Below are 19,125 nucleotides of genomic sequence, written 5' to 3' on the forward strand. Positions count from 1 at the left end.
ACTCACTCTTCAACCCTCAAAAGATTTAATCTTGCCATCTTGAAACAGGTCAGAGATCATAATGAAGTCTCCCTCCATCCAACACGAAAAGGGTCAGGTTGTGAAGCTGGTGTAAAGGAGTTGTGAAAGTGGATGGGGATGCATAGGGAAGGGTAAGTGGTCAGCTGCAGCCTTCGGTGCATTCTTTCTCATACTCAGAGAGCTGTGAATGTGGGTGTGATGAGGTAAGTGCTAGGTGGTCAGTAACTTTGGTTTCCAAATGAGGTCCCCTAAAGGAGGGCCAACCATTGCCCTATTCATATGTACCCAAATCTTGTCATTTGGCTGAACACTCCATTACACCAAGACCCTCACCTGCAAAGCACCAATAATATGTTCTCATGTCCAGAAATGCCATACCTACCATGTCTCTAGCCTGACACAGCATTTTTTATGATAACCTACGTTGTTTCCATCCCCAAATGTATCTAACTAGAGCATGTTTAAGATCCATAAAAACGGTTGCTGGGATTGGTATCGGCAAGGCCTGAAAAAGGCAGAGCACCATCAGAAGTATTGCCATCTCAATGTAGTTCACCCTTCCTATCCATGAAATAGGGAGGGTCCACTATCTATTAAGATCTTCTTTCAGTGCAGCCAAGACCAGTGGACAATTAGACTTATATTCATCCTCTGGGTCTTGTGTGATCGTGACCCCAAAGTATTTGATGCATTTTGTAGTTCATCAAAGTTGAGAGGTATGTTCCAATGTGGATCGTGGCAGGGTAAGATTTAAAATCAATGATTTAGTCAAATTTACCCTGTAGCCCGAAATCACCTTGTATCAACTTATGAGTTCCTTAAGTCTAAGGAGAGAGACCTCGGGGTGTGAAAGTGTCAAGAGAACATCGTCTGCACCTTATAGGTGTTGTGAGCAAACTGCAACCCTCTTATGCGCTCATTTTCACAGAAACATCTTGCTAGTGGTTCTATTGTGAGTGCAATTAGAAAAGGGTATAACAGACACCCCTTTCAGGTGGTCCCATCCAAAGCCAGAGTTCTGGTGGTAAATCTAGGGCCAAAGCCTACCCTCTGCAACGTTTGTGCGAGAAAGGCCCAGTCTATCTTATCAAAAGCTTTCTCAGCATCAAAGGTCACAAGGACTACCTGGATCACTTATTTCTGGGCTTATTTAAGTAGATTTATCACTCGGCATCGATTATCATGAGTTTGGTGTTTTTGGCTAAACCCTGTTTGATCGGTGCATGTTAATTCTGGGAGAATATCATCCAGCCAAGTTGCCAATATTTTAGGATATTTTTTAACTTCTAAATTCAGAAGTGCTACTGGCCTGATAAAATGCGCACATTTTTGGATCCGTGGCAGCTCGTCCTTATGGATGTCAGTTGGGGTTTCCACTCTCTTTGTTTTCTGTTAATTTTTTATTACTATATAGTGAATAAAAATATATTATTCACCACTATTAGAGTAATAAAAATGGAGTACAAGTAGCTAGATTATGCCCTTTCCATGACAGCTGAGGTAAGTAAAACATGCTTTTAAATGTATCTGGTGTTCGTGCCTGTGGGTGAGTGTGTTTAAGTGAGTGTATGTGAGTGTAAATTTGTGTGTGTGTGTGTGTAAGTATGTGTGTGTGTGACTGACAGTGGAAGTCAAAAGGCATGTGATGTCATTGCCGCTACCCCTGGCATTGAGCTGAATTGACATTGATGAGCAGTGAGGAAAACGTTTTTATAAAACTCTTCCATATACCCATCACGTCCAGGTGCTTTATTTGTCGTCAGGGTTTTTAATGATATTTGACTGTCTTCTACACTTATGGGTGATTCAAGGACGTCTCTTTGGTCTGGCAGTACAAGTGCACGTAAATAACATTCCTAAATAGTCTCATTGGATAGGCATGGATGATGGTCAATGCCTTCTAAAGAAACCCAAAGCGGACCCCGAAGACCTAAAAAATTACCGACCCATCTCCCTCCTCCCCTTCCCAGCGAAGGTCATCGAGAAGATCGTCAACGGCCCACTGACCCCCTTCCTGGAAGACAACATCACGCTGGACATCTCCCAATCAGGATTCCGTAGGAACCACAGCACCGAGACCGCCCTCATCGCCACAACCAACGACATCAGGACCATGCTTGACAAAGGCGAAACCGTGGCCCTCATCCTCTTGGACCTCTCGGCTGCTTTTGACACCGTCGGCCACCACACCCTCTGCACTCACCTCTATGATGCAGGGATCTGCCACAAAGCTCTTGACTGGATCACATCCTTCCTCTCCGGCCGAACGCAGAGAGTCCGCCTTCCTCCCTTCCTGTCGGTGGCCACCAAAACCATCTACGGCATTCCCCAAGGATCTTCTCTCAGCCCAACTCTTTTTAACATCTAAATGGCACCGCTCACCAACATCGTCCGATCCCACAACCTTAACATCGTCTCCTATGCCGACGATACCCAGCTGATCCTCTCACTCACCAAGGACCCCGCCACCACCAAAACCAAACTCCACGACGGACTGCAGGCCATCGCCACTTGGATGGAGAATAGCCGCCTCAAACTTAACTCGGACAAGACAGAGATCCTCATCCTCGGCTCCAACCGCTCTGCATAGGGCAACTCCAGGTGGTCAGCCACCCTAGGAACCGCACCAACACCCACCACCCACGCACACAATTAAGCCTTCATCCTAGACTCATCGCTCACCATGACCCAGCAAATCAACGCCGTCTCATCTTCCTGCTTTAACACCCTCCACATGCTTTGCAAGATCTTCAGATGGATCCCCACCGAAAAAAGAAGGACGGTTACCCACGCTCTCATCAGCAGCAGACTGGACTACGACAACGCGCTCTACGCAGGAACCACAGCCAAGCTCCAGATGAAACTACAACATATACAGTACGCCTCCGCACACCTCATCCTCAACATCCCATGCCGCTACCACATCTCAGCCCACTTCAGAGACCTGCACTGGCTCCCTGTTACCAAGAGGATCACCTTCAAACTCCTCATCCATGCTCACAAAGCTCTTCACAACACAGGCCCGGCCTACCTCAATGAGCGACTCACCTTCCACACTCCCACCTGCCAACTCTGCTCCTCCAACCTTGCCCTCGCCGCCGTCCCTCGCATCCATCGAACTACAACTGGCAGCAGATCCTTCTCCTACCTAGCCGCCAAGACCTGGAACGCCCTCCCAACCCACCTTCATCAGACCCAGGACCTCCTGACCTTCAGGAAACACCTCAAGACCTGGTTATTCGAGCAGTAGCAGTCCTTCCCTCCCCCCCTCCCTCAATGCCTTGAGACCCTAGCGGGTGAGAGTAGCGCACTTTAAAAATGTTTGATTGATCGATTGATGGTGCCGTAGAGTATACGGGGGGATAACATTTTTAAAATGTCTGTAATCTATCACTCTCTACCGTCAATGTAACCCCAGAGTCTCCTATGATCTCCCTGACATAGCCTTTCTCCTGTTTTTTCCTGATTTGCTATGCCAGTAAATTACCCTCTTTGTTCCTATAAGAATAATGCATTCCATTTAGACAGAGGAGAGTTAAATATTTATTTATTTCTAGCTTGCTCAGTTCTCCCCTAAGTGGAGTGACCTTTCTAAGCATACTCATGAACAAGGGTGCTCTATAAATCAAGGCTACCAGGTGCAATTCTTGTTCTAATATTCACCATCAGTCCAATACAATTACCTTGGGGCACAGCTTTGAAAGTGTCCCATAGAGTTGTACTCAACACATTTCTTCAAAATAAGTCTAAATCTGCATCAACAGCTCACCTTTCAAAAAAGGATGAACTTATGGCAAGGGAAGGAGTATCCACCTCCCTATCCTCCAGGGTCTCAACCTCCAATTCAGTTGGGCATATACAGGCCAATGGTCGATAAATGGATCTGCCCTAGCTCAGAGGCGGTTGTCACAGGTACAGGGGAGCTACTCGCTATAATATAGTGGAATTGAGAATAAATCCTAAGGACCTATGAGAAGAAAATGTATTCTTGGTCCTTGTGTTGCTTTCTCCATATGTCATGAAGGTCTAGGTCTTTTAGGGAACTCTATTAAAGCCCCCATGTGTTAAGCCACTTTACCCAATCTGTCAATCTGTGGGTTGCACACTATATTAAAGCCTCCCATCAGAAGACTGTCCCACTCTTCCAACTCCGCTACATTAGATACAAAACTGCAACAAAGGCATCCTTCCCTGTGTTTGGTGCCTATATCACCGCTATTGTGAGCTGATTGCTCTCCAAGGCCATTACCATTAATAGTCTGCCATCACAATTCTGACTCCTTTATCTTTCTGTGTGTCAAATGGAGTACAAGAGAGGGTGTCCCACAAGAACAAGGTGACATAAGGTAAGAGTAATAAGAGTAATACGTGAGAGTATATCGTATATCGAGAGTCTATCGTTTATGATGAATTCTCTTCAGATACTTTAAGGTGAGCTTCTCGGAAGACCAATATGTCGAAGCTCTCATCGTAGGCGAATTTCCAGATTTGCCCATCTTGTTGGGGGATATTAAATGTTTAACATTCAGAGTATGAACTTTATCTATATGGTCCAGGGGAGAAGACAATGCGCTCCTTAAGACTGAAATCCCTGTGTGTGTGTATCAAGTGAGAAGGGCTGTTGCTCACAACCATTTCAATGTACTGTAGGAAACTTCATGTTTTACAGACCCCAATCCAAAACTAATCCCTTGTTGGATAAAACATTTCAACTATTGAAAAGAAAGAAAGAATGAAAAAAACAAAACCAATATAGTGGCAGTAGTGGTGTTTGGATGAGTTACCCCCCATGAAATACTCTCTAGGAACCAGTTAGTAGTCAGGCTGTGTACTATCACAGCATGGTCCAAATCCAAGCGAGAAGATTGGGCCTGGTCCCCCCACTGCCACCACCCCATCAAACACTCCTCCTATGTACTTCATACAGCAAAGCCCCATAAAAAGCATCATCCAATGGACCAAGTGGGCAGAGTCCAATCGCGCATATCCTCTCAGCTAATCAGGAAGCACTTCACAATACCCCTGCATAATATAAAGTCCCAGATATTTTTATTAATCACCACAGTGACAGTATCTGCCATTAGAAGGGGATAACCCAGCAAGTTGCTAGGCTGGTCTAGAACTAGCATATGAGAGGTTAAACTTTGGCAATATTTCGTGGGCCTTAAATCTGCTGAGGTCTAGGTCCACTGTACCCCACCTGGGGCTGACGGCCTACCCCCCTCTCTCAAGCCAACAGCCTTGAGGCTCTCAGATGTCACCTCAAGTTGCAGACTCATAATATCTGATGGTCTAGAAAGTTGGTGAAATTTAGTTTTATAAACAAAAGCATTCCCAAATGGGTAAAGCAACCATTATCATTTTCTCCTTGCAAAAAGTGTCTGTAATAGGCCTGAATTGTTGCTGGCGGGTTAGGGTGGTGGGCGATAAATCATCAAATAGAGAGCAATCATGGCCATTAAACTTGATGGTGTTGCTCCTCTTTGCTGCTGCAAGTACACCTTCTGTTGCCTGGAGATCATGGAATTTCACCAGGACATCCCTGGGTCTGTGTGTGGCTCTCGTGCCACTCTCTTTAGACTCTATCAAATGTTACCGTCACCTGGTCAACCTGGAGTAGTGCAGTGAAGAACCTTGTCATAAAACGATGAAGATATGTTTCTTCTGTGTCTTCCTGTGGATCCCAAATTTGGATGATGTTTCTTCTCATGCAGTTTTCCTGAATCTCTAGTTTGAGTTGTGACAATTCTGCCTGGGTCCTGATCTTTCAGTTCTTTGTTGTTTTTCCTCCAGTCTTTGTGTATTGCCCTCCTTCTCTACAGTTTTCATCCACACTGAATCAAAGTCACAGCAGAGCATTGACATTTTTACATTAAGTTGTGAATAGAGCTACTATAGGAATCAAAGTAGCCTGCCACAATTTCTGAGCTGATCTTTTTGGTGACATTCACCTTCCAAATGCCTCTCAATAATAGCTGGCCTGAGTGCAGGGACTAACTCCAGCACCCACACAAGGCCTCTCCAGTTCAAGCTTGATACTTATAACGTAATATTTGGGTGCACCTACTCGGGTGGTGTCACATGAAGGCTCCTTCTCTCACCTTCTTCCTAATGCTGCCATGTTTCCACCTTCTCACTGCTTGAAGCAGCCTTTGCTACTCTGCTTCCCAACATTGTTATCATTTTGGATATCTACCGGCTGCAAACTACTTTCTCCACAGACAAGCCTCTCAAAGGCTCCTGCGCACCTTAGACTCCTCAACGTGTAGCTCTGCCACCGCCAGTCTGCTTATAGCATCGGGAGAGACATCCACGGAGCCCTGCACAAGGGTTTCACCGGAGCCTCAGTGCCTCGTGGCTTTTTTGGATCACGTCCAAGCCATGCCTCTGCTTTCAAATGTTTAAACAGGGTAATAGTCTGGATGTAGAATCTCACAGGACCATACAGAAAGTCTGTCAATTTTCTCCCGAACTTTGAAGAAATATTTAGATAGTTTGCATCTGGTCTGTAATTCAGTGCTGGTGGAATACCTTGACAACCTCACGGTCACAGCCAAACAAAATAGGTTTGTAAACTTGATACAACAGCGTTGTTGAACCATCTTTCAGAAATGGCCATAAAGTGTCCTGGAGAAACAATAAAATATTTGCAGAAAGAAGTTATTTATTTGAGTCAAAAAATTAAACAAACACTTGCAATGCAATAGGTATAACATTTGCTCGAGTTAGAGCTATTAGTGTTGTGAACTCCTAACAGGACTTTTCTTGCCACATAAACTGATAATGAAAAGTAAAACAGTTTCACATATGCGAGCCGAGGGTCACCATGAGTGTGAAGGAGACAGAAAAGGAAACAGAAGTTTGCTCGCAGTGATATGTATCTGCAAAAGTGTAATTACCCAGGTAACCAGCAAAAGTAGGATAATCCACTAAACCAGCAAAAGTCGAATTATCCATGTAACAGGGTCGATGTCATGCAAAGCGGTCGACTACTACGCAGCGAGATCGCGCTGTGTAGGAATTAAAAAGAAATAGTGCAGAAGCCATTTGGAAAACACTGAGGGGGTCATTACGACCCTGGCGGTCTCCGTGGCGTCCGTACCGCCAACAGGCTGGCGGTACGGAGACCCTTATTACGACAGCGCCGCCCTGGGGATTATGACTCCCCTACCGCCAGCCTGTTTCTGGCGGTTTGCACCGCCAGGAAGAGGCTGGCGGTAAGGGGTGTCCTGGGGCCCCCTAACAGGGCCCCGGCCAGCTTTTCACTGTCTGCATAGCAGACAGTGAAAAGCGCGACGGGTGCTACTGCACCCGTCGCACGGCCGCAACACCGCCGGCTCCATTAGGAGCCGGCTCCTATGTTGCGGCCTCATCCCCGCCGGCCCAGCGGGGATGTCGTAATAGGGTCCGCTGGAGTGCGGCCGCATTGGCGGCCGCACAGCGGTTACCGACCGCCGCCCACCAATCTCGTAATGACCCCCTGAGCCTTGTATTTTCAGTAGTTTACCGGTGCTGTAGAGGAGGGATAAACACCAGAAAAGGCATGACGTATGCATGCCTTTCACTAATGAAATCAAGCAAATTTTAAAAGGCAAGCCCACAAACCAACCAAACTGATGGGCATGGCTAAAAGCCCACAGAGAGATTACAAAAGGGGCCAGAGTGCTTGCGTGCACTTAACCCTAAAAAGGCATGAGAAAGATGTCTCCAGAACACATTTCTGTGTTTCTGAAAATGAACCCACCAATGATACAGAAAGATATGAGATCGTTTTTGGGAATGTTTGGCTATTGTCAGTGGATTCCAAAATTTTCCCTTATTGCAATGCCATTACAAAGGCTTACTCACAGTACTGAGTGATCCGGTGCCTTGGGATAATACATGAAGGAATGCCTCCTGGGCCTCATACATATTCTCTGTATTTCACTCGCTTTTGGAATGCCTAATTATGAAAAATATGTGTATTTATTTTGTTGAAAGAGGTAGGTGCTCACTTTCAGTACTCAAGCAGCAGCATGGAGGGGCAAAGCAGCCAGCTGCTTACTTTTCTGCTACATTAGGTTCTGTAGCCACTGCTCTTCGAGGAGCTTTGCTTTGACCTGTCTTGCCATTCAGCAGAGTGAAGGGCTTTTGATGGGTTATAAACTTATTGTGTTAGTCCCTCATTCAGCTGAAATTTTGCTGACTCGTACTGTAACTCACCGCTACACAACAATGGGGTAACCCAATGGACCGCAGGAACTGGGTATAGTTTAGTATAATCAACAAAAGGTCCTGTCGAGACAACAATCTTAACTAGAAAAACATATTCAATCAAACAACATGCAAGACATAAATCGGCACAAAACAATTCCTGTGGAAAAAATGAGAGGAAGAAATACATCACCAGAACAAAATTTGGAATATCTTTTGTTTACCGAGCTTGTATAACATGAGGAATACTTAGATCATGTTAACGGTTGCTCCATTGAGTGATAAAAAATGTGAAAAAGGTGCGTGTGCAATGTGCGAAGTGACAAGTATTTACAAATCTAAATTGGATGTGAACTGCGGTGGAAACAAGCAGCTGCACAAGGCCTGTGGACTTAACGTCAAAGTCTGTATCCCTCAAGTAAGGATAAAGTTCTACTTATTCTTGTCCTATTTGAGGATGAGGGTGCAGTACAGGCCAGGGACTAGATCGTCTATGTTTCAACTTAGTAACATGTGGTTACTCAAAATCTTTCACATGGGTCTTCATCAGGACAAGTGGATGTCACATGGCATGACACCCATCAGGTGGGTGTTGTCTTTATGAACTCCTCAACGGCTGTAGGCTCATCATAAAGGATCGGATTACTCCATCCAAAATATCTGAGCGGAATTTTCTTTTTGGTTTTATGTATGGCATAAGCAAAATTTGAAACGGACTAGGTGACTTTGTAACATTTTAAAACATACCTGACAAGTGGCTTCATGTTATATACATCCTCGGCCTGTTCTGTCATTTTAGCCAATATTACGATGTAGCCTGGGCTTTAAATCCATAAATAAGTGTTAAGGTCCAGTGCAACATGCTGTTGGCTGAAAGCAAGGAATGGCTGATGTGTTATAGTGCACTTGGCAGAGTAGTGAAATGCAAACAAAATTGATTCCTGACTTTCTTCCTTTTTCCTTGAGGCTGAACAGTTCAGTGGATGAGAAGTCAGAGTTAGCCTTCCAAATGCAAATGGGAACATCTCACTGCTAATGGGCGAACATTAACACTCCTTGTGGAAAAGGGGAATTCTAAAACCCTACTATTTCACAGAACAATGTGAGCAGTAGAGACAGTGTGAAAAGAAAAACAATGCACTGGCACCCGTCTTACTTTGTGCGTGCCTCGAAAAGGGCCACCAGTGCTCTCATGTCAAAGAAATTTTGGAACACCTAGTTGGAAGTTGTTGAAATAGTCTACCGTGGACAACATAAAAACATTGATCTCTCTGACCTAACAAGAAAAGCTTTAAAGAGGGAACACTTTCCTTAGTAGTTGTAGATGGAACAATCTGTCTTCTATCTCCCTAGATCAGTGGTTCCCAACCTTTTGACTTCTGTGGACCCCCACTTTATCATTACTGGAACCCGGGGAACCCCAATGAATCATTATTCTAATCCACCCTCTGCCCCCCAATGAGTCATTACTGAAAGCTGGGGACCTAATCTGTTCATATTATTTAATTTTCTAAGCAGTCGCTGACACCCTGAGGGGGCTTCGTGGACCCCCAGGTGTCCCTGTACCACAGGTTGGGAACTACTGCCCTAGGTCACTTGGATTCTTGGTAGAGATCAGCGACCACAATGCATCCAGATGTGTTAAATGGCTTACTGTTCCTCTTGCTGCAGGTGCCCACACAAGGGCTGTGATGTGTGGTTGCAATCAGGATCCCTATTGTCAGACAATTTTAAGGTAGTTATTGTACATACAGTGGCAGACTAAAAACAATTTGAGGAGCCACTGGTGTTCAGCATTCCGTCCATCACTTGTTCTTTTTGCATTTGCCATTGGTGTTCTCGGCAGCATGGAAGGATATTTCAAAATAGTAGCATTAATTCATCCTCCTTTAAAAAAAAATGATTCTGAATGACTGTATAAGTTTTAACAGTGGCTCAAGATAAACAACAAGCATTGGTGAAAGCCATAAGGTCTTGCCTTTGGGAACTATTGGTGTTGCCAACGCCTGTTGCTGAAGCTGTAAGGCCTTGGCAAGAAGCTATGCAGCATGGTGAAAAGTTAAGAAAAGCAAAAAAAAAGCTGCAATGACATCACTGCAGCAGCTGCAGGACGAAGTGTATGCATGCATGTATCATTGTGCATATGGGCCTACAAAATGGTTTAAACATATTTTGTTTATTTAGGAAATTGTGATGGATTGGTGAATTAAAAAAAGGGGCTGGCAGCAATTTGCTGCCTGGTCCTCCCCATCCCCAAAAAATGGATGGGAGCATAAGAAAAGCTGAACATGGGGAGAGCAACACAGGGCTGAGAGAGAAGCACCTGAGAGAGTAAACTAGAGAGCATGGGGGAGGCAGGGAGCTTTGTGGGAGGAAAAGCATGCAATGAGAGAGCTTGCAACATGAGGGAGAGCGCAATATGGAGCACTAGGCACATGTATTTGCAGGGGGAGAACCACATGAGGGAGAGCTGGAACACACATGCATTCCCGTGAAGTGCGTAAGCAAAAAGATGCAAGTTTTGTAACAGTGAGCAATGGAAGGCTAGAAGCCAGCCCATCAAAGGAGTGTATGCTTGTTGGGGGGGAGCAAACAGCAGATTGAAAGGCTTGGACAAGGAAAGCCATCAAATAAGAAGCAAGGAGGGTAAGAATAAAACCAATCAATGGTAAGCAATGGGTGAACTGTAGACCCTTACGTTCCTGGTAAGCCCACAACAGATCTTTTGCAATCAGTTAGCTTGCACATCCTCCTAGGCTCGAAATAAAAATGAGGAGAAAGTACAGCCCCACAAGTATTTCCACAGGAGAGTGTTTGACTGGACGACTAGAATGAAGCATAGTTCTGGATTTAAATAATTGTTAGCTTCTCTAAACCTCAGCAGCAGCAGCCTCCTTCTGCCTAAAACATCACTAGCATCCTAAATGGCTAAGTGACTCAGTGCTTATGAAAGTGTAAGATTCAGGTTGGACACGATTAAGGACCAAGTTGGCTGTCAGTAGAAGGTCCCATTTGTTTAGCAACTTCCAGGGTCTAATTTCTGAAGTTTCGAGTTTGGACATAGAGGGCCAGGTTAGAATCTCTGCATTGTCTCAACATCCTGTTGTCCTGGATAAATCACTTAATCTACCTATACCTAAAAAATATGAGTGATGTAGTCTGGGTCTATTGTAAAGCGCTGCACATCCCTAGAGACAGGTTTGCGCTGTGAAAACCTGCAAAATAAAAACCTACAGCACCAGAACGAGGAGTTCGCTAGTGAAAGGGAGTTTAATGTTTCAGCTTGATCCATTGTAGCTTTCTTCATTGATCTAACAACGATTGCTGTCTTCAAAGAGCATAGGACTAAAACACTGCGGGGAAAGGTTAAAAAAACATTTACTTTCGTTACAACTACTTGGTGTGTTGTTGGCTCTTGACATGTTACTGGAGAAAGGAACTTCCACCTACACTTTAGAGATTGGTTCAAAATTAGATAAAGGGGGACAGAATGCACTTTTATGTCTACCCTTGTCTCACTGGGAAGTACCACAAACAGGCACACACAGTAAGTTTTCTTTTGACATTACTATGGAACAGTGGAAGTTTCACAATCACTCCACAGAGCTTTTGTCTCCCAGTGTGCTTCCGTTTAGTGCAGTCAGAACTTCAAATCTCAAAATTATTTCGTGAGAAGGGAGAAGTTTCCATTCTGTTGGCAAAATAACACACATTCTCCCTTACCATTAGTTTTTTATGCTGTTTAAACACCTGCATTAGTAACTGGACCCGAGCATAATTTGTGTAACTAAGGAATGTGAGCAACTTTAACATCCACAGAATTAAGGCCGAGATCATGACTGATGTATGTAAAGTGTGAAGAGTGAATTCATAACTCAGTGGATCATGGGAAGATCTCTGCTGTAATGAGAGTGCATGGGCTTCCAGCCAGAAATGATGCCACTGCACAATGAACACTAATTAGGAGGGAGATCCCAAAGAAAGCATGGTGTCTGTTGGACTATATGTCAAAGCGGCTACTATGGGAAACTACCGGAGCCACTGAGCAACTACAATGCTAAGTACATATGGGACTAAACGAACTAATTACAGTGTATTGGCAGTTGTGTTTTTAGATCAGGCGTAAGTGTACAACCTCTTGTATACTTGTTTCAGTGTCATTTAAAAATCCTTGCTTGCTAGTGGTCAGTCATGCATCTTTGTCCCTCTTTCTTCTGTGTGGGAGCAGGGACCAACTACTGTATAATTACGCTTTGTGCTGTTTATCTGGTCTGTAGGACTTTTTTTTTATTTATTTTTTACTTTGTTTCCTGCTTCTGTCCAGGGAAGCATCCCTTTTCGTTTGCAGAGCATTCGTTTTCTGAGCTTAGCGGTAAACAAGGCTATAAATCAGGCTATTATCTTGGTCACATTTGGTCTTTGTGGGCTCTCTGCACCCTCTCTCACCTGCCTGGTCCCCGCCCTTCCTTGGCTTGGATTTTCTTTACTAAGTGTGCCTTGCCTGTGTGCTGAGAAGAAGGGCAGACAATCGCTTGTAATTGCTTATCGCCTAGGCACCCAGCTCGTCCAGGGCTCCGCAATCCTTAGAGACAGTGCCCAGTTCTCAGCTCCATCAGTACACCTCAGCTCATACATTACAAGCCCTCAGCTGTGCCAGTGCCAGGAACCCCACACACGCTGTCTGCCAGAGCATCTCAGTTCTTGCAGTCAGTACACTCTGCTGCTCCACTACTGGGACCTCGGGCGCAGCTGCATCAGTGCACCGCAGTTAACACACTCCAAGCCCTCAGCTGTGCCATTGCCAGGAATCCCACACATGCTGTCTGCCAGAGCACCTCAGTTCTTGCAGTCAGTACGCACTACTGTTTGAGTATTGGGACCTCAGGCGCAGCTCCATCAGCTCCATCAGTGCACTTCAGTTCACACACTCCGAGCCCTCAGCCGTGCCAGGAACCCCACACCCGCTGTCTGCCAGAGTATGACAGTTCTTGCAGTCAGTACACTCTGCTGCTCCAGTACTGGGACCTCTGGTTCAGATCCACCAGTTTACCTCATTTCACACACTCCAAGCCACTCAGCTGTTCTCTTGTCACAACCCCACACATGCTATCTGCCAGAGCACCTCAGTTCCTACAGCCAGTACACACTGCTGTTCCAGTACTGTGACTTTGGGTGCAGCTCCATCAGTGCAAGTCAGTTCACACACTCCAAGCGCCTCAGCCATGTGTGTGTGCCACAACCCCACACACGCAGTCTGCCAGAGCACCTTAGTTCTTACAGTGAGTACACACTGCTGTTCCAGTACTGGGACCTCGGGCACAGCTCCATCAGTGCACCTCAGTTCACACACTATAAGCCACTCAGCTGTGCCATTGCCCGAACCCCACACACACCATCTGCCAGATCACCTCAGTACTTACAGTCAATACAATCTGCTGCTGTTCTAGTACTGGGACCTCAGGCGCACCTTCATCAGTGCACCTCAGTTCACAAAATCCAAGCCCTCAGCCGTGCCAGTGCTAGAACCCCACACACACTTTTTGCCAGAGCACCTCCGTTCTTACAGTCAGTACACTCTGCTGTTTCAATACTAGGACCTCGGGTGCAGCTCCATCAGTGCACCCTCAGTTCTACCTCGGCGAGATTCCTTCCTATATTGGGACCCCTTTCACATACAGTTCCATTACAGCAGCTCAATTCTACTATTTAGTCCCACTACCAAGCTAATAATGGACCCAAAAGAGCAAAACACGTCTCAGCCAGTGCATCTCAAGTCTAACATCCAAAGCCACTGTTCATGGGAACCACCACAGCTCTGCCAGAATCCATCAATCCATCAATTTTAACATTCAGTGCACTTTTCTTCTCAGTACCAAGCTCTCACATACATGCCCTTCAGGATTCCTCGCTACTGTTATTCAGAGGCAATGCCACTCCCATACTGGTCCCCACTCGCAGCTTCACCAGGGCACCTACAGGCTAACACTCGGCAACACTGGCACGTCAATACTAGGTTTCACACATAGCTCTATGAATATACCTCACTGTGCCTGTTACTATTCCAGTACTGCAGCCCACATACAACTTTGTCAGGGCACCTCAACCCTAACCTGCAGAGGCCCATTATTCCAATACTAGGAATTACACAGCGCTCCGTTTCTCATTCCTCAACCGCTGCCTTTCTGTTATTCCAGTGCTGGGCCGGGACACAGCTCTGTCTATACCCCCAATCCTGATCTGAAGTGCCCCAATATTACTGTATTGGGGTTCACATACAATTCTGCTAATGCATCTCCTGCTGTTCTGAAGTGCCCCTTTCTGTTCCAAATTCTGACTTCTGTTTGAGGACATGAGGGAGCCAATTAAATGTATTCATAGTTACCATCTTTTATTGGGAGGGTCTGCTTCATCTATTTCATTTCATTCTTTCCTTTACTCTGTTTACTCTTAATGATTTTTTTCTCTCCCACTTTTCTCTTTCCAGCTCTTAAAATCCACGTTAACAGTTTCACTCTTTCTTTCAACTGTTTATTTCTACCCCTCTCCTTTTTTATTTTTTTATTTCCCCCTTCTTTTTGCTACCTTCTTTCAAAATCACAAAAACTTGGTTATTTCTTTCCTTGTTTCGTTCATCTCCTTTTTCTTCATTAGGCGTTCATTCTTTCACTATTTTTTTCTCTTCCCTTCATTCTTTCTTTGTCTTTTTTATTTACTCTTTCCTTTGACTTGGTATGCGTTCTTTCACTTTTTTTTTTTAGCTCTTTCTTCCTTCCTTTCGCTAGTGTTTTTTTTAATCTTTATCTGTCAATTCACATTTTACTATAAATCCCTCTTTTTCCCGTCTATGTGTGGAAGCCACAAGCTACTTGTCGGGACCGGCAGGATCAAAGTCATTTTCCCATTCCGTGTCTGTGGGAAATGTGTCAGTACATACATGCCGTGGTTCTTTCGCTGCTCGTATCTCTCACCATCTCTCTTTTTTCTCTAATGTTGATTTCTCTCTTTCTTTTCACACTTTTCATTATTTTTTCCTCTTTATCTTTCGTTCACTAGCTTCCGTCCCTTTTTTTTGTCTCACATGTTTTCTCTTTTTCTTCTCTTAGTTGTGTTTTCATTTTCTCGTTCTCTTTCCTTTCTTTCTTTTATTTCTTTGTGATCCCTTCTCTTTCTTCCTTTTGTCTGTTGTATTCCTTTCGCTTCTCTTTTTCTGCCCCATCTGCTTTCTCTCCTGAGGCCTAGTTATCAATGGAGCAATGGGTGCAGTGAAACAGGGGACCAGAGACCTATGGACCTCACTCAACTTTAATAACTACTGTATTTTCCTACTGAAATTGCAGTCAACCATTTTCCTTTCTTACTCTAGGGCACAGAGGACCATTACTATGTCACTTGTCCTCTCCATCTTTACTCCCGACTTCCTCTTTCCTTCCACTCTCCAATCCGTCCCAAATGATATTTTTGTTATGCTGTTTTGAGCATTACACTCCAATGCCAAAAGTTTATTTTTGATAAACGTTTATATGATAATTGTATATGTTTTAAGATAGAGGAAGAAGGTAAATGGAAGTGCTTTAGTTAAATGCTGGAACAACAGCAAAAACAACAGAAGATAGACGGAATGCAGAGCAAATCAAACATTCACCCCCAGTCACAGATCTGGGTTTAATCCATCAGTATTTTTGCCTGCCATGCCATTCCAGTTTGGACCCAGCCATATGCAAATCAGTCTTGACCCTGTTCCCTATGGGAGCAGTCCAGCCCAAACTGCCAGGCCAGGTCCGCCCTGAACAAGAAACAAGCATCCTGGGACCGGTTTCAGGGTATCACCCTTCATCGGCCAGGCTAGCTTGAATCTGGTGGCATAGCAAGTACGAGACCCACGTCTGGGCATACCCTTCCCACTTGGGGTAACAAATGCAAAAACAACAGAAGATGGACGGAATGCAGAGCAAATCAAACATTTACCCCCAGTCACAGATCTGGGTTTAATCCATCAGCTTTTTTGCTTGCCATGCCATTCCAGTTTGGACCCACCCATATGCAAATCATTCTTGACCCTGTTCCCCCTGGGAACAGTCCAGCCCAAACTGCCAGTCCATGTCTGGGTAGATCTGCCATTTCTGCAGGGATCAGGTGTGTTCAGTGCCACCAGACTTTAGGGGTAAGTGTCTATTCAACAGCTATACAGATGCAAGGAGCGGAACAGTTAAGGAATTAACAAGCTAGACTTGAAGAAACAGGAGCTACCTTCATGGATTTTCTTTATCTTTTTTTTCCTGGTGATTCCAAATTCTGTATTGCAAACACCTGCCCATAAAAATATGCAAACATCTAGTCTATGGTAGAATGGGCCCATACTTTTGTCCATTTGTCGCAAGACATTTACCCTGGTATCTACACAGGAGCTGAGGTGGGCTATCACCCAAGTGGTCAACAAAACATGAGTAGTGCATCTGGTGTTGGCTAATTCCGAAGGCCATGAGTTATAGATGGTGTTATAGATGGTGCAATATGAGGCAGCCAACCACAAGGATGGTAACATTTATTAACGGTGCGGGAACGTTTTATCAAATGCTGATCAAACATTGGTTTTAAGGGATTAGTCATAAAGGCTGTCTCTGAGGGAAATTCTAATTTGTTTTTTTCTTTCATTTTACTGTTTTAATGCATTCTGTCTGGAATCTCGATGTAATCTCATTCTTGTTTAGCTTTTTTTAGCTTTTCCACTGAGGGCTGAGCCATCAGGTAAATCTTACTCTGTAAAATCAATGTGGTTTGTTTTAATGTGGGTTTAATTATGAGCACTAGTTTTGATCAACAGTCAATAAAGTGTATGAATATGATGATTGATGTAGAGATGTAACTAAAGGGATGCAACACTTAAAGAGGAATCAACATTCACTGCAGGAGTTGTGCGAAACCTGCACTTCCAGGAGTTTTAATCCAACCGCTGGCTGGATTATAGCATGAGACTGTGAAATACTATGTGGACTACAATGTATAAGTGGAAACTTGAGATGCTGTCCAATAAAAGCAGAATATATCTAAACTAGGCCAACTGAAGAATAGCCGCAAACACTTTTCAGTGGAAAGAAAGAGTTGCTTGTCAGAATTTAGTTAATTAAGAGGGGACTCTGGAGAGAGGTTTGTTTATCAGGGTAGCACTATGAAAAGCCAATCTCCAACTACTTTAAAAGACGTTTCACACCAAATCTTTATCGGATGACATGACTATATTTTTTGCTCCGCGCCACTCCCCCTTCATGCAAGCAGCAGGTAGCAAGCCAGGGAAAAGGTACACACTGGAGAAGGGGAAGCTCTAGTGGTGAGGGTGCGACACACCATTGGCGGTCTCCCGCACACAGCGGCAGGTCTTCCTTTGGACTCATCACTTTCACAACCTCTGGTAAGGAAAAGAGAGAGCAATCTCCCGTTTCCTGCAAGCCCCCTTCCAATGATCTTCATAAGGATTGGATCCCATCAAAGACCCGCAACAGGAGACAAGGAAAAGAAGAAAAGGAAGGATGCAGGAAGACATGGAGTCCCTGTTCCGGGAGGAGAGGGTGCGGACAGTTGAGGATGGGTTTTATTCGAGTTAGCGAGAGAGGTTGGGCCTGTAGTGGGTAGTGAGCGTTGTAAAGGTATTCGATGACAAGTTTTTTAGGGTTTACTGAGAGGGGGTGATGGTGGAAACAACAGTTAATTGGAGAGGGTTTTAGGGTTTAAAGGAGAGGGGGCTGGGCTGTTGTGAGTTGAAGGTTGAATTATAGAACTCTTAATTATTTTCAATATGTGTCTCTTTATTTTTTTTAACATTTACTACTAGGCATTTTCAGTTAGTGTACCATCGCTGTTAATTTAAGAGGAAGCTCCACCAACGTAGTGAAAACAAGGGCTGAGCCCCACTCCTGCCTCAATACAAAGAAATTGTCCAAAGGTTTTCTTCCCCTACATCCTCTCTTTATTCTCACCTTACCTGAGCTGATTTACCACATTAGGTAGGTGACATACCTTACTACCTGCACTCCACCCCCTGCAATCAGCATTGGAAAATTAACCATAGCTACACACACATCCTACACTTCAATGGCTTTATCAGGTTAATCAGCACCCATCTTCTCACCAGTAATAGTTGTATACTTACAGCCCCTGCCCTGCCCACTGTAACTATTGATCACTAAAGGTGTCTGCCAGCACAGAGCCAAAGCAACAATCCCTCCTTCTCATTCTACATTTTTACCTATCTGAAAAAAATATCTGCCATCTCCCCCAATAGTCCCAAAACCTTAACAAAGGGTTATTAAAGTGCTTTCACTTTACCAACGCTGGTTGTGAGTGGGCGGCTGCTAACAGGCAGGACATCATAGACACAGAAAAAACAAAGTTCTTTTTAATCTGAATGTGCTGGTACCAGCCAAAGGATTATCATTCTGCTTCACAGGCAATTACACTAAAGGAAAACACAAAGTGAGTGGAAAATCCAAGACAGAGACCATCACGATATAAAAGCAACTAGCAACATAGTGTAGATTTATTTCATAAGTAAGCATAATTAGAACATTGGAATGTTGAGCACTCCATTGGAGACAATGAAGTAGCTCTGGGCTTCTGAAGGCTGGTATAAGCTTTGAGCTCCAACATTCCAAAGTGTGTCTTTTACATCTGTTGCTGTGAACACAGACATCACGGAGCCCGACGGGAGGGGATTCCAATCCCCTCGGGCTCTGTGGGGGCCTTTGTTTTACTAATTAGAAAATGTTGCCCTCTAGGGGCAGAATGTTCTAATTGCCTTATGGCCTGCTGTAGTTTGGCTAATCTGGCCATTAAAGGCTCAGGCCTTTAACTCTGGAGCGGACCTTTAACAGCCAATATAGCCCGCTACGGTGAGCTATAAGGTTATATGAATCCCTC

At 44.5% G+C, this 19,125-nt stretch overlaps 1 long non-coding RNA gene across 1 annotated transcript in view; it reads right to left on the reverse strand.

Annotated features, from left to right (window-relative positions):
* Nucleotides 1–3,642: 3,642 nt before the first annotated feature.
* The window catches only part of LOC138283208 (uncharacterized), a 245,106-nt gene continuing 229,623 nt past the window's right edge, over nucleotides 3,643–19,125 (reverse strand). The window contains exon 5 of the long non-coding RNA XR_011201129.1: nucleotides 3,643–6,648. This is a non-coding gene — a long non-coding RNA (uncharacterized lncRNA). The remainder of the gene's footprint in view (nucleotides 6,649–19,125) is intronic.

Source organism: Pleurodeles waltl, chromosome 3_1 (genome assembly GCF_031143425.1).
Source record: "Pleurodeles waltl isolate 20211129_DDA chromosome 3_1, aPleWal1.hap1.20221129, whole genome shotgun sequence".
In the NCBI taxonomy this organism is placed as follows: domain Eukaryota; kingdom Metazoa; phylum Chordata; class Amphibia; order Caudata; family Salamandridae; genus Pleurodeles; species Pleurodeles waltl.